The sequence below is a fragment of the Typopeltis vanoorti genome, chromosome 20, assembly GCF_054136105.1.
Source record: "Typopeltis vanoorti isolate ZY-2024b chromosome 20, IOZ_Tvanoo_1.0, whole genome shotgun sequence".
NCBI lineage: Eukaryota > Metazoa > Arthropoda > Arachnida > Uropygi > Thelyphonidae > Typopeltis > Typopeltis vanoorti.
The window spans coordinates 78,593,852-78,607,455 of NC_143568.1; the positions used below are offsets into that span (position 1 = coordinate 78,593,852).

The following is a 13,604-nucleotide window of genomic DNA, read 5'->3' on the forward strand; positions in this document are numbered from 1 at the left end:
GGTTTAGAGCCAGTATTGTTTTGTCAGTGTGTTTTATAAAAATGTAATCTAGAGAGTATGTTTTTGCAAAATATTAATATATGTTCCAAGCACAAGATCAAATTGCAGCAGATATAGAATGACATAAGAGAAAGCAAAAAATCAGTTGACTATTGGGAAAAGTCTTTCACATAGGTGAAATAAACATAAAACACATTAAAGCAGTTTACACTTAGGCAGTTTTAAATGTGCCATTTATATCATTTAAATATGAGAAAGAAACAGTCTTTCTCATCAGCAGCATCAAGTTCCTGATATTGTATGATCAGGATATTATGATAATCCTAAATGACTAAATTTATGTTATTACTAATTTCCTATCAACAATTTTACTCCACATTAGAATATTATTGCTGAGACTAATATTGTCACATCTTATATTTTGATCTTCTAATTCACATCTAACTGCAACATTCCACCTAGATCATGCTTTTTCTTTGGTATTTTTCCCGACCTGCTTGCATAAAACACCTGCTTTGCTAACTTTTGCTGACTTTCCCATTCTGTTTAATTGTGACCATATCACCTTGAATTAGCTCTATTCTTGAATATTAAAGATGTCAAGTTCATTCTTAATATCTTTATTTATAAAGTGATGCCACAATCAATGCTATCTGTTCATCCTACGAATTTTTCTTAGAACTCTCATATCTGTTGTCTCTAGCCATTGATCAGTTGTTATATTTCTAGTCTACCTCTCAGATCTGTAAGTTAAAATTGGGTTAAAGACTTGCTACTTTAGTGTTGTGGCTAATTTCTTTCTCTTATGCCATATAAATTTATTTGTCTGGTTTTTCCACCATACCAGCTTTCTTTATTTTGTTTACTATGTTATTTTTAATTTGCCTCCTTCACTGAAAATTGTGTCTAAATAACTGAAATATGTTACTTGTTCTATGAGTTCTTCATTCAGGATGCAGTTGATGTTTTCAGTGTTCCTGACTATTTTCTCCCACCCCCCTTTTTTTATTGCCAATTTTTATGCCATTTTATTATATTGCTTTTCTGCTCTCTCTCTCTACCTTCACACAGAAAAGGAAAGAGACAATCACAATTGTAAATTCATCTTACAGATGACACTTGAGATTTGCATGAATTGTAGTTTTGCATGAATTAATCAATTTAGGTATGATTAATCCCTAAATAAATACAGACCAAGCATGACGGCTTGGTCTGTATTTATTTAGGGATATAACACAATCTGTACAAAATAAAGGAACTAAGTTTAATATCTCGGAAAGCAGCATTCAGATTAATATCAGTATTCGAGATATTAAACTTAGTCCTTTATTTTGTACAGATTGTGTTATATGTATCATAACATGATACATATAGGTGACGAATAAGGTGTGAATAGATAGTTTGCACCCTTGCTTTATGCCTGATTTTTACACCCAATGCCTCTCTCTCTCTCTACATCATTCAGTTTTAACTCGCCTACAGCCTTAATAGACAGTATATATAAAACTATATAATATGCAATTTACACTATATAATTGTAAAATTAGAGACAGTGTGCATCCTTGTCTTACACCTAATTTAACATCAAACCATTTTCCTATACCTTCAATTCTGTTTGTGGGCTTACACAATCAGTCAATAATTTTCTGCTCATATAACTTTAACATTTTGAAAAGTTTTTCTCTTGACATCTAGTTAATATGCCTTTTCCAGATTTACAGAATTTAAATGCAGGTAGTTCTCACTTTACAAAATCCCACTTTACGAATTTTTATTTTTACAAATTTTATGGATCGGAATTTTTATTTTAAATTGTGGACTGCGAAGCAATAGGGGTGTGGACAGGGAATTACAGTATGTAATGATCAGTTAGAACGATCCTCAGTCACTCACGAGTCTTTGTGACGCGAGTGTGTTATTCGTAGTTTATCTCAATTATACCTGATTTTTTTTGTTTTCTTAACTATAACCCTTTCATTTTTGCAACAATGTCAAAAAAGAAGCAATAGTGCAAAACCAGAAAATGAGCAAAAGAAATGAAGAAAAGCAATTATGTTAGAGATACGAAATTATTACCAGCCATCAAGTGGGTAACACTGTTAAAGCTCTTTCTGGGAAATTTCCCTTTGCTACTTCTACAGTTTGCACCATTTTAAAGGATAAAGAAAAATATTAGAAAGAAATAAAAAATGTGCAATCTTATGCAGTCTACATGGTTGCGTAATAAAGAAATAGGCAGTATAATTCCTCATATGGAAAAACTGTTAACTGCTTGGATAAGCGACCAAACTCAATGAAACAAGCCTATCATCTATGCAACGATTTGTACTAAGGCATTAGTTATTTTTAAAATGCTGGAAGACCAAAAAGGGGATGACTGCAAAGAGACTTTTGCTGCAAGTGGTGGATGGTTCGACCGCTATAAAAAGCAAACTGTTTGGCATAACATTAAAGTACAAGGTGAAGTTGCAAGCTGCAATTCCAAATGGAAGTTTTGGAAGGTGATGTTAATGAGCTGCTTCAATCTCACTCTATGGAACTCTCACCCATGATCTCCTTGAATTACAGGAACAAGAAAGAAATGAAGAGGAAAAAGACAAAGAAGGTAAGGAATATGAAGCTCCAACTCGGTTTTTCACTTTAAAAAGCCTAGAAGAAGCATTTAAACTTCTCGGAAAAAGCTCAAACAATCTTTGAATCACAAGATTCAGACTTTGAACAATTTAGTAAATTTTCCCATGAAATGAATAATGTTTCTGCTTGCTATCGAGCTATTTTGAACGAAAAGTCCACGAAGCAGATGACACTTGGGGCCTTCTTTGGAGGGAAAAAAAAAAAAATCCACCGAAGCTTCCTAATATATCTCCCACTACCTTGACGGCTGCTGATTCAGCCGGTGATATAGAAATGAGCTAATTTTTGAGCTAGTTAAATCTTTGGGCAGAGAAGTCTTTTCTTATAATTTAATATTCATTTTATATATTCCTTCTTACAAATGTAACTCTCGTTTATAGCATTATTTCTAAGGCAAATGAACTCCTGATTTATGAACGGTTGTCAGGAACCATTTAATTCATAAAGGCGGGAACTATCTGTATGTTTAGATCTTTGTTATATTATGCTGATTTCATAACAGTTTGTCTAAAAGTGAAAATCCGGTCTTGAACCCCCCCCCCCCCTGCCTGTTTGACCTTAATTCAGCATGTTCTTCCCCAAGTTTCTTTGCCTTTTCTCCAATATGTTTGCATAAATCTTTCTTGCAATGCTCATTAAAGAAATTCCTCTGTAAATTTCATGTTGAATTTTATTTTTTCTTAGAGTTTCCAAGGTTTGGTTCTTATTTTCCAACTGCCACTTTTCTTGAATGTTTGCCATTGAAAGCTGCTTGTCTATGATTCATTATTGGAACTTCATATATTCTTTTCAGTATGTTATTCATTTTTATCCATCTCAAAATGGTAAACACTTCCTTTTACAGATACTCTGTATACTCTTACATGCTGAACAATGATGAAGATATCACTATCAACAATAGCATAGTCAGTGAGACATTTTTTTTTTTTTTTTAATTTCTTGTGTTTTCTCTCCATGTCAGTTTGTGCACATGTGTATATTGGAGCATAGTATTAATAATGACTGGTCCTTGAGATTTGGACAGATATTCAACAGGTACCATTATCGTTAACTTTTCTCTTTTCTCCAGATTTTCCCAAAACATTTCTGTGCATCTGGTATTTATTTTCTAATCTGCTGTTTAGATTTCCAAAGAATCAGCTTTTCCTTTATGTTGATTACCTTCTCTAATGACTTGACAAACTCTTCCACTTAAAGTCCAATTTCCAATTTTGGAATTTTCTCACATCATTCTACTTGAAATTGTTTACTTTTCAAGAACATTTGTGTTTAGTGTTGGTGAATGCTGTTTAGTGTTGAATAATTTTTTTTATGAAGCCAAATTGTAATAGATAAGAAAATAATATAAAAAAACAAAATATATCACACATAACTTCAGCAAAAGCCTTCATGGTTGCTGACCAGTGTTGTGGTGTCATCATCTTCATCATTGTTAAAACTCTGTTCTCATGCATTTTAAAAATAATAATTTTGCATTTTTTTTGTACATAATTGCAGTTAAAAAAGTAAGAAATAGTAAACTACAAGTTTATATACTAATTATCACATAAAATTCTACCTTATGGTATTACTACATAACAAAGAATTAATCATTTAAATTTAAAAATTAATATCTTATAACAAAGCTTAGTACTTGATCAGTAGGTGATCACCTGATGAAGATTCATTAGATTATCATTTGCAAAGATAAATTGCGAGAATTTCTGTCATTTGTCCCATGAAAAAGAGATGTAGCTTTCAACTGCAATGTAAAATCTAATTTGCCAGTTACTGTTACTGCCATTCACAGTGTAGTGGACTTCCTTTTGGAGGAAAGAATGATTGATTTATTGGCTTCTGTTAAAACTAAAAACAACATAATAGAATGTGAATAAACGAAAATAACAGATATTGTTATATATACATACTGAAATTACAGAAATAGAAATAAATTCATTAGTTTTTATTTTAATTTTTTATTTTTAATAGTAGGAAGAGCAGGCATTGATTCCAAGTTTGGTGACATTGACTCAGAATTATGTCTATTAAATGTGTATATTCTCTGATTGGTTTGCTAATTTTATAAGATGAAAGTCACAGGTTTCTTGTGGGAGAGCTATACAACCTCTGTTCAAGACTAGTTAACTCATCTTCTTTTGATTAAATTAAAGATGCCAAGAAATTATATTCTTGCTTAATCCTTTATCCTAGTTTACACTTGGATAAAGGATTATAATTTCTTAGCATCTTTAATTTATCACCTTCTTTTGAAAAGCCTTTGTAAAGATTTCTTGTATTCTAGATGAGATTCAAATATAGATCTTTTTCACAGAGCATAGAAGCTATGCTGTGCATCTTTGCCTGATTTATTCTAGGAGTTTCAGAAGTCCTTAAAAAAGTATGGCAGCATTTAAAGATAACGCCTGAGTTGAAAACTTCACAGGCTCGAAGTTAAACGTTACATTAATTAAAATAATGTTTTAGGAGAGAAATTAAGGAAGGGCTTTTTGTGATGCTATGTGGAAAGTTCAGCTCAAATTTTTGTTGCATTTTAGAGTATGTTGAATATACATTAAACATTAGCATTAAATGCATTAAACATAGTAAAATCCTAGGAATTAGAGACATAGTTTATTGTAGCACAAGGTTTGCAATAGTGAATTTAGGGGAGACTCTTCCCACTCCATTCCCATGAAACAAAGGAAATGGTGGGAAAGAAAACAAAATAAATCCCTGGAAATCAAAAATAAATTGCAAGAATAAACTGAAAACTTTAGCACTTAGTGAATTTTATAATTAGTTACATCCATTTACAAACAGGAAGGAGACACATGGGAAGAAAGCTAGTCTTCTTTAACCATTCTGCATATGATTAGTCTGCCTTTGGAGAGAGGGGGGGGGGTGATTGACACATCTAGTGTGTCAATCACCCTCCTAAACAGAGATTTAATGATATATGGAAAATGACGGTCACATTTTCTGTTATGGAGTTTAATGTGACATATTACATTTTTCTTTTTTACTTTACCTAGAAATAACAATAGAAAATTGAAAAAACATCTCAGATAAGCATATCACAATAAAAGGTGAAATTAACAATGAAATAAAATGGAAGTTTCCTTGTAAACAATGTGCTTCATAGTAGACTGTTTCACTTAACAAAGGTGAGGTGGGGGAAGAGAGCTGTTTTCATTTCTCTTTCCTCCTTTTTATAGAAATAGAAATAGATAAAAAAGTAAAAATTTACCACAAATCTTTGTAATAATTGGTGTTGTAATCCTCAGCATTGAAATAGAATTAGGGCTGCTGCAGTAGAACTAGATGAAAAGATATAAGCAGATGAGTTGGAGATGGTAAGATACTGCAAGAGTTGGATTCAAACATAGCAGTGGAATAGATGAGACCATTAAGAGAATTAGCAGTGCCTATGACCTGCTTGTTCAACTTGAGACAGTTAACAATCATAAGGAGGGCAAGATAATTCTATTTTGCAAGGTTCGAGATTGGACTGAAACTACTAATTATAGATCAGTCAATTCATCAATTCCTTATATGAAATCATTGCTAAATAGACAAATCCCAGTATCATTAATATACAAGTTAAAAAATAATGCCTGAAGTTGAGAACCCTGTGGCACCCAACAGTTGTCCTTCTTTTCTAACACTTGGTACCTTCATACATTATTCCCTGTCAGTCAGCCACTCTGCTATATATTTCGCATATCCATATTACCAAATTTGTATGAAAACCTCCAGTATGGAAACCTGTTAAATGCCTTGCAAAGTCCAGCATGTCTGTTCTTATACAACTTTTCAGTTTCTCTGTTATAAAATGTGAGCAAACTGCTAAAGTAAAATCAATCTGAAATAGATCCAAGTTATCCTCTAGAGAGGATCAAGGTGCTTCTCCAACACCTTAGCTCTGTAGTGGTCACTAAGGTGTTGGAGAAGTTAATTGCATCTAGAGGTAGGTAATCAGCACCTTGATCCTCTCTAGAGGATAACTTGGCTCTCTTTCAGATTGATTTTGCTTTAGCAGTTTGCTCACATTTTATAACAGAGAAACTGAAAAGTTGTATAAGAACAGGCATGCTGGACTTTGCAAGGCAGTTAACAGGTTTCCATACTGGAGGTTTTCATACAAATTTGATGATATGGATATGCAAAATATATAGCAGAGTGGCTGACTGACAGGGAATAATGTATGAAGGTACCAAGTCTTAGAAAAGCAGGACAACTGTTGGGTGCCACATGGTTCTCAACTTCAGGCATTGTTTTTTTAACAACTTGTATATTAATGATACTGGGATTTGTCTATTTAGCAATGATTTCATATAATGAATTGATACCAGGTTGAGAAAGGTGATAGGGACATTTCCAGTGTTATACAGATTCCTTGCAGGAAAATTGCATTGATTCTGTACTACTAACTTTTTTTTTTGGGGGGGGGGGGATGACATAAATGTCAGTTCAATATTGCTAGCTGCAAAGTTATACATTGCAGACTGAGGATATAGCAGCCAGAGTGTTATATTAATGGTAGTTTGTTACAAGTGGTCAATGAAACAAGAGACCTGTGGAATGATTATAAACAGAGTTAAAGGGCCACATTGCTAAGTTAGTTAACTTATTACATTGAAGAGAATGCTGATTTGTAGAATTAAGGCAAGTTATTCTCCCACTCTACAAGGTTGATAAGACACCTCATCTTGACTACTGTGCTCCAATATGGTTGCCTGGTTCAGAGGAAGAGATGATTGAAAAGATCCAATGGAAGGTAACTAAGAGGATATCTGGTCCAGATGGAATTATGCATATGAGGATAGATTGAACAAAATGTGGTCTTTAAAGATTGGAATGGAAAAGAGATGATAGAAACATATTAGTTGGTAAGAGGGTCTTATAGTATAAATACAAGTGAGACTTTCCAGTACATGGCAGGTGGGATGGAAGAACTGGGAGTCATTCATCCTTGAAAACAGTAAATGTGTCTTTGTGAGCTGTAGTTTCTTGTTTTTTCTTCTTGTGTGGAATAGGCTACCAGTGAATGTTTTCAAAGATGTTAGTATTTAAGTATTGTGTGACCTGGAAAAGGTTCCTCCTCTCTCATCCAAGTCCCTTACTCTCAGGAGAAGCTTATTTAATAATGATATTTCATCTGTGGTTTTTATTAAAAATTCTGCCTAACTAGCTGCAATATTTTAGTTATTGTATATGCCTTAGGTTGAGAATGCAATTAATCTTTTCCATGTTCCTGCCTGTTTTCATAATTTTGCCTTTTTATTGCTGATTTTCATATAAAATTTGTCACAGCAGTTATTCATTTTAATTAGTTCTGATGACTATAGTTCATTTAATTAAGAGTATATCATCTGTATAATTTAGAGTTGAGTTGAATATGTCCAATTTTGATATTTTTTATTGCCAGTTTCCTTCATGATGTGATTGATATAGATTTGGACAGTGCAAAATTCTGACTGCTGATGTAGAATTTAAATATAGGCAATATATTGTCCATTTGCACCATATATTTGTAGTGTTTTGAACAGGTTTTCTCTTGGCACATTATCATAACTTTTTCAGATCCAAAATTTACATTTTTTTTTTTTTTTTTTTGCATTTCCCACAATTTTTTTATGTATTCATCTTGAAGTAAAAATCTGATCCTTATTTGGCTTAAACACAGCCTATTCCCCAAATTTCTCTTACACTTTCATTGCCTCTTCTTAATAAAATACCAGTAGAGAAATTAAATTCCTGTGCAATTCTCATATACTTTTTCATAATTGAGTATGAACAGTATAAAATTAACTGATTCATTCAGTTATATTTACAAATATTATATTATTATTGAATTTCACATGTAGTTTTTGCCTGCTAAATTTGTGCCGTTAGCTCAGTAGAAGAGGCATTTGTGTGCGGCACTTGACTGCACAAAGAAAGACATAAGTTCGAGTCTAGTCGTCGACTGGTGGAACATTTTCTAAGCCTTTTTTCGCCTGGTTCCTGAGTTAGCAAGCGGGTTTTTTCTCCCAGAAACTCAAGAAAATTGGCCGTTGAACCCACACTATTTTCAGGCATTAAAAATACTGTGTTAGGGACCATGAGATAGCAGCACTTGTTAGCCACTTTCTTCACTGCGTACCGATTAATTAGTGATAGCCTTGGACCAGCTATCTCTGATTGGCTACCAGTGGAGATTGAACAGCCCACTCGGTTTCCAAAAAGTTAGATAGGGCTAAAACGCCCTCGCCTACTCCTTATATGGGAACAAAAAGACATTAGCTGATTTTTTATTTATTTTTTATTTTTTTATAGCAGCCAAATGATAAAGGTAATTGTTTAACATTATTGCTTTAATCACCCCCCCCTCTCAAGTTTTCTAAGGAAATACTAGGATCTAAAGAAATCTCTCTCATATCATCACATGGCTGTGTAATATTTAATACTTAGGACTAGACAGCCAATCACAACAGAACTATCTTGATGTTTTATTGAATTGCTTCTCTTCTTTCAAGAAAATATAGATGAAAGTTTTGTTTTTTGTTTTGATATTTTGTATGTTACTTCAATCACTGTGGACACCATTTTGTTGACTATTGTTTACGTGGCTGTCAATCTGATACATCATTATTGTGCCACATTAGGCTTAAATGTGTGTTACTTTGGTACACACACATTGTAACAGCTAGGAACTGGTGTAGAAGTAAAGCATTCTACAGAAAAAGAAACAAGCAGGAAGTTTTTTTTTTTTTTCCCCTAGCATTTGAACTATTAAAAATAGACTTCGCTAATTTAATATTTGCAATATTTATAGTGAAAATCCTTCACTCCTGTCATCTGCAGATATTAAATTCATTGATAGTCATGCAGTGCAGATTGGTAAAATAGTAAATAAAGAGAATAGAGCCAGTATTGTTTCACAGTTATTTATTTAATAGAATTCACTGAAGTGAATTTCTTTATACTAAATGTTTATCCCATGTTAGTTGTTAAGAAATGCCTATGAAATTATGTTGTCAGTACATAAGCCATGATCACTTGTTTGAGTACATCAAGGCTATTTAATTTTTTCTTCTACCCTGGATGATATTCATATATTCAGTAAATAAACTCAAAGAACGATAGCATCTGTAGAAGCTGAAAAAGGCCTACTAGATTATTCTGAATCACTGTTGATGTACTTATTTTGTATTCTCTTGGTGCACTTTTTTTTGAAAATAACTTATGCACAAAAAGTAAGTATTTTATACATTCCAGTTTTGTTCTTTGGAAATAGCTGTTTTCCTTATTTATCTACTACTGTGTGGAAATTACCTCTTGACTAAGATGATTTTTTTTTACTATACTATACAGAGAAGAATAATTATTTTAAATAATTATTCATTAAAAAAAAAATCAATAATTTGTAGTGATCACTTCCCAGAACTTGGATATTATCATGCAGTCTAATCAGTTTATGTTCAGTTGATTTTGTATTGTTTCACATGTTTCAAGTAAAAAGATGATCAGATTTGAACTTGTTGGAATGAAGTTTTATCTTGTTCCAAAGAAAGAACTCTGTGCCTAGTGTCAATTGCATGAGAAGTAAGGCCAGACTCATCTGATTCCAAAAATGTAATATAGTCCTGATGTTCTTCAGTTCTAATCAAGACAGAATGGCCAATCTGTTCAATATAAGAAAGATGATATGTTCAGGCTACTTAATAGCTTGTTTGAAGGAAGCATATAGATTGAATTTATGAAAAAAATCCTTACTATTTGTTCTAAGGTTCCTTTAAGGTAGGGTATTGAAACTTTTTTCATATCAGATTGTAGAGTCTGGCAGAAGGATGATAATTATCAATAATTTTTTGAATGGTAGTTTTATTCTATCCATTACATATCCAATTGCTTTTAATTTTCTTCAGTTCATTTAACAAAAGGGGATCAGAAGAGCGGATTGTATGAGCTCCATGTACAAGACTTGATATACCTATTTTTTTTGTGATGAATGATGGTGGGAGGATGAGTCAATGTATCTGCCAGTAAAGGTTGGCTTCTGATAAAGTGAAAATTCAGCATTACCTGTGTGATTACAAATTATTAAGGTATTCAAAAAGGGTAGTTGGTTATTGTATTTATGTTCAGTTGTGAACTTGATACAGGAGTACAAGCAGTTCATTTTTTCTAGAAACTGAAGTAATTCTGGCTCAGTGTGGTACCAGACTACAAATATCTCATCGACAAAATGTAACCATATATGAGGCTAAGGAAAAAACTGTTAGTCAGTTCTTTTTTTTAGATGCTGCTGAAATAATCAGCTAAAGGCTGGTGAGATAAGACTGCCCATTGCTGTTTCTTCTATTTGTTTGAACAACTTATTATGCCATATAAAATAGCCTGTGTTGATGGTAAATTTAAATTGCTTGACTGTGTCAAGCAATTTAAATTTATGACTATCTAGGAAATCAGCTTGTAAAAACTGAAGATTCTCTTGTAGTGGTATGTTGGTGAATAGGGAGACTACATCAGAATAAACCATATTCTCATTATTAGACAGATGTAGATCTTTTATTTTCTCTTTAAGTCAAGATTGTTTTTGATATAAGAGCTGGTATGTCCAGTGAGATTCCAAAGATGGGGAGAGAGAAAGATGTTTTGCAAGGCAGTAAGTTGGGCAGCCAATACAGTCCACTATTGATTGTAGTAGCTTGCCATCCTTATGTGTTTTAGGAAGACCATAGAGATGAGGTGGATGGACATGATAAAATTGTAACTTCTCATCAGTAGTGGCATCCCACAATTGTACATTGTCTAATCATTTATTTAATTTATTGATTTGACTTTTTGTTGGATCCTTGGTGATATTCGTGACAACAGGGGAGTGAAGAGCTTGTACTTCTGAGAAGGGTATATTTAAAGGAGGTGGTTTTTTCTTTGTATAAAATTTAGGCAATCTCAAAATGTAATTTAAAATTCAATTACTTTTCAAAGTAATAATTATTTTAAATTTTTATCTATGCAACTTACTACAGTTGTATCTCTAAACTCCATGTAATATCATATACTTAAGCTGTGACCAAGACACGAGCTAATATATGCATGATTTATGACTCATTATTTTGATTCATCTTTCGAATGTTAATGGTATATCTCCCTGACAATGTCCATGTAACTTTGGATGAAATATATTGGAGTTTTTGAAGAAATTCCATATAATTTTTGTTGTAAGTCATGAAAGTTAGTTAAATATGTCTAGTGCACATGTTCCATTAAAGCTATTAATTAATGATGTTAAGTTGTTTTTTAATATCTTCATTTTTAACATGATTCTGCCATCTATTCACTCTCATGATTTTTCTCAGAGCTCTCATATCTTTATTCCTGCTGTTTTTATTCTGCTTCTTTTGTCTCATGGTTGACTTTACAAATATGTAAACATCTTTGATTTAATTAGATCATTAAAACACAGCTTTTTGCCTGTAGTTACTCAGCCATTATCATGGTAAAGTGATCTCAGAAAGTACTTAAATTGTGTCTGAGTGCTTAATGCTTGTCCCCTAGGTTTAGCTGGTGGCTAACTAAACAGTTTTGTTGCTGTTTATGGTAGAAAATGAATGACTTCATATCTTTGATAGTTTCTTGATCCAGATTTATTCAGATTGGGCATTATTCTTGTAGAACCAGCATACATATCACAAATACTTCCAGTTTGAATAAATGTAGATGAATAAATCCAAATAATTTCAGGCCACTCATTATTAATTTAACTTGAATATTTCACACCCTTACTCATTTCTGTGTAATGATTTGCTCTACTTGGATAATGCCTCAGAAAAAAAGAGAATGCCACTTTAATACCAATATAGGTAATATTGGTATTAAAGTGGTTATTTCTTTTTCCCTTTACTTTTATGTTGGAATCTATCATTAAATCTTCATAGTATTAAAAATTAAATAAATAAAATAGTAATTAAATAAAAACTTAGAACATCAAGTTTGAAAAAAAAAAAAAAGACACCAAAAATTCATTTTTGTTTGCGCTCTACAAAAAAGAAACTGCGGGTGTGTGTTTGGAGGGAGGATATAACAAAATTGGAGCCATGATTCAAAACAAAGAATTGGACAACAAGACTTATTTTGACCTGTGGTCCCCACCAGGTTTTGCTATGAAAGAAGTGGAAGAGTTGTTTGAGCCATTAGAAAAGCAGCTGAATAAAGAAAAAAAAAAAGGAAGCATTTGTTATTGTCATAATCTAAACAACAGATTAAACAAGATATAGAAATTTTCTGTGAAAACTTGAAGAAAAGACCAACTCTAGTAATCCTGGGGACTTGTTTGATTTCTGTTCAAGATGCTGATGAGTCATTACTGACGTTACGTTAAAATCTAAAAACTTGCATAAATTCACATGGCATAGAAGACAAGTCAAAAATTATTGACTGTGTTATTGTTGATAGTAATATCATCACAGTGATTCAAGATAAGAGTATGCAAGAGATATAAAATAGCAGGTAATTAAACATTCAAAAATCAAAAACTTGAAATGTTGAAAGCAGGAGCAGATGATATTTGATCAGAAATAGCCAAATGTTGTTATTATTAGACCTCTAGGAAGTCAAAGACTCCTTGAGAGAAGCCATACATCACCCACACCAGCTGTCATACCTTCTCTTAAACCCATTCATACCATATGTACTCACTACTTCAACAAGCAAACTGTTCTGCTCAATCTCGGTTCTATGGGAGAGAAATCTGACTCTTATTCCATATGAACTTAACTTCCATATATGGATGCCCCCTTGTTCTCTCCACACCTTTCATATAATGAAACGCAGGTTCGTCGATTGGTAGAGCCTCTGCTACTAATGGCTCAGTTAAGTAAGTTTGAGCGCGGTTAGTAGTTGGAAGGGGACCAATCGTTCGATGCTGTCGGCACACTCTCCCTCGATGAGTCTTTGGACTCCCTGGAGGTGTCAAAATAATAATAATAATAATAATAATAATT

General features: G+C 32.7%; 1 protein-coding gene across 6 annotated transcripts in view; it reads left to right on the plus strand.

Moving 5' to 3' along the window:
• The window catches only part of LOC150095587 (integrator complex subunit 12-like), a 274,079-nt gene that overhangs the window by 150,811 nt on the left and 109,664 nt on the right, over nt 1-13,604 (plus strand). The window lies entirely within an intron of this gene.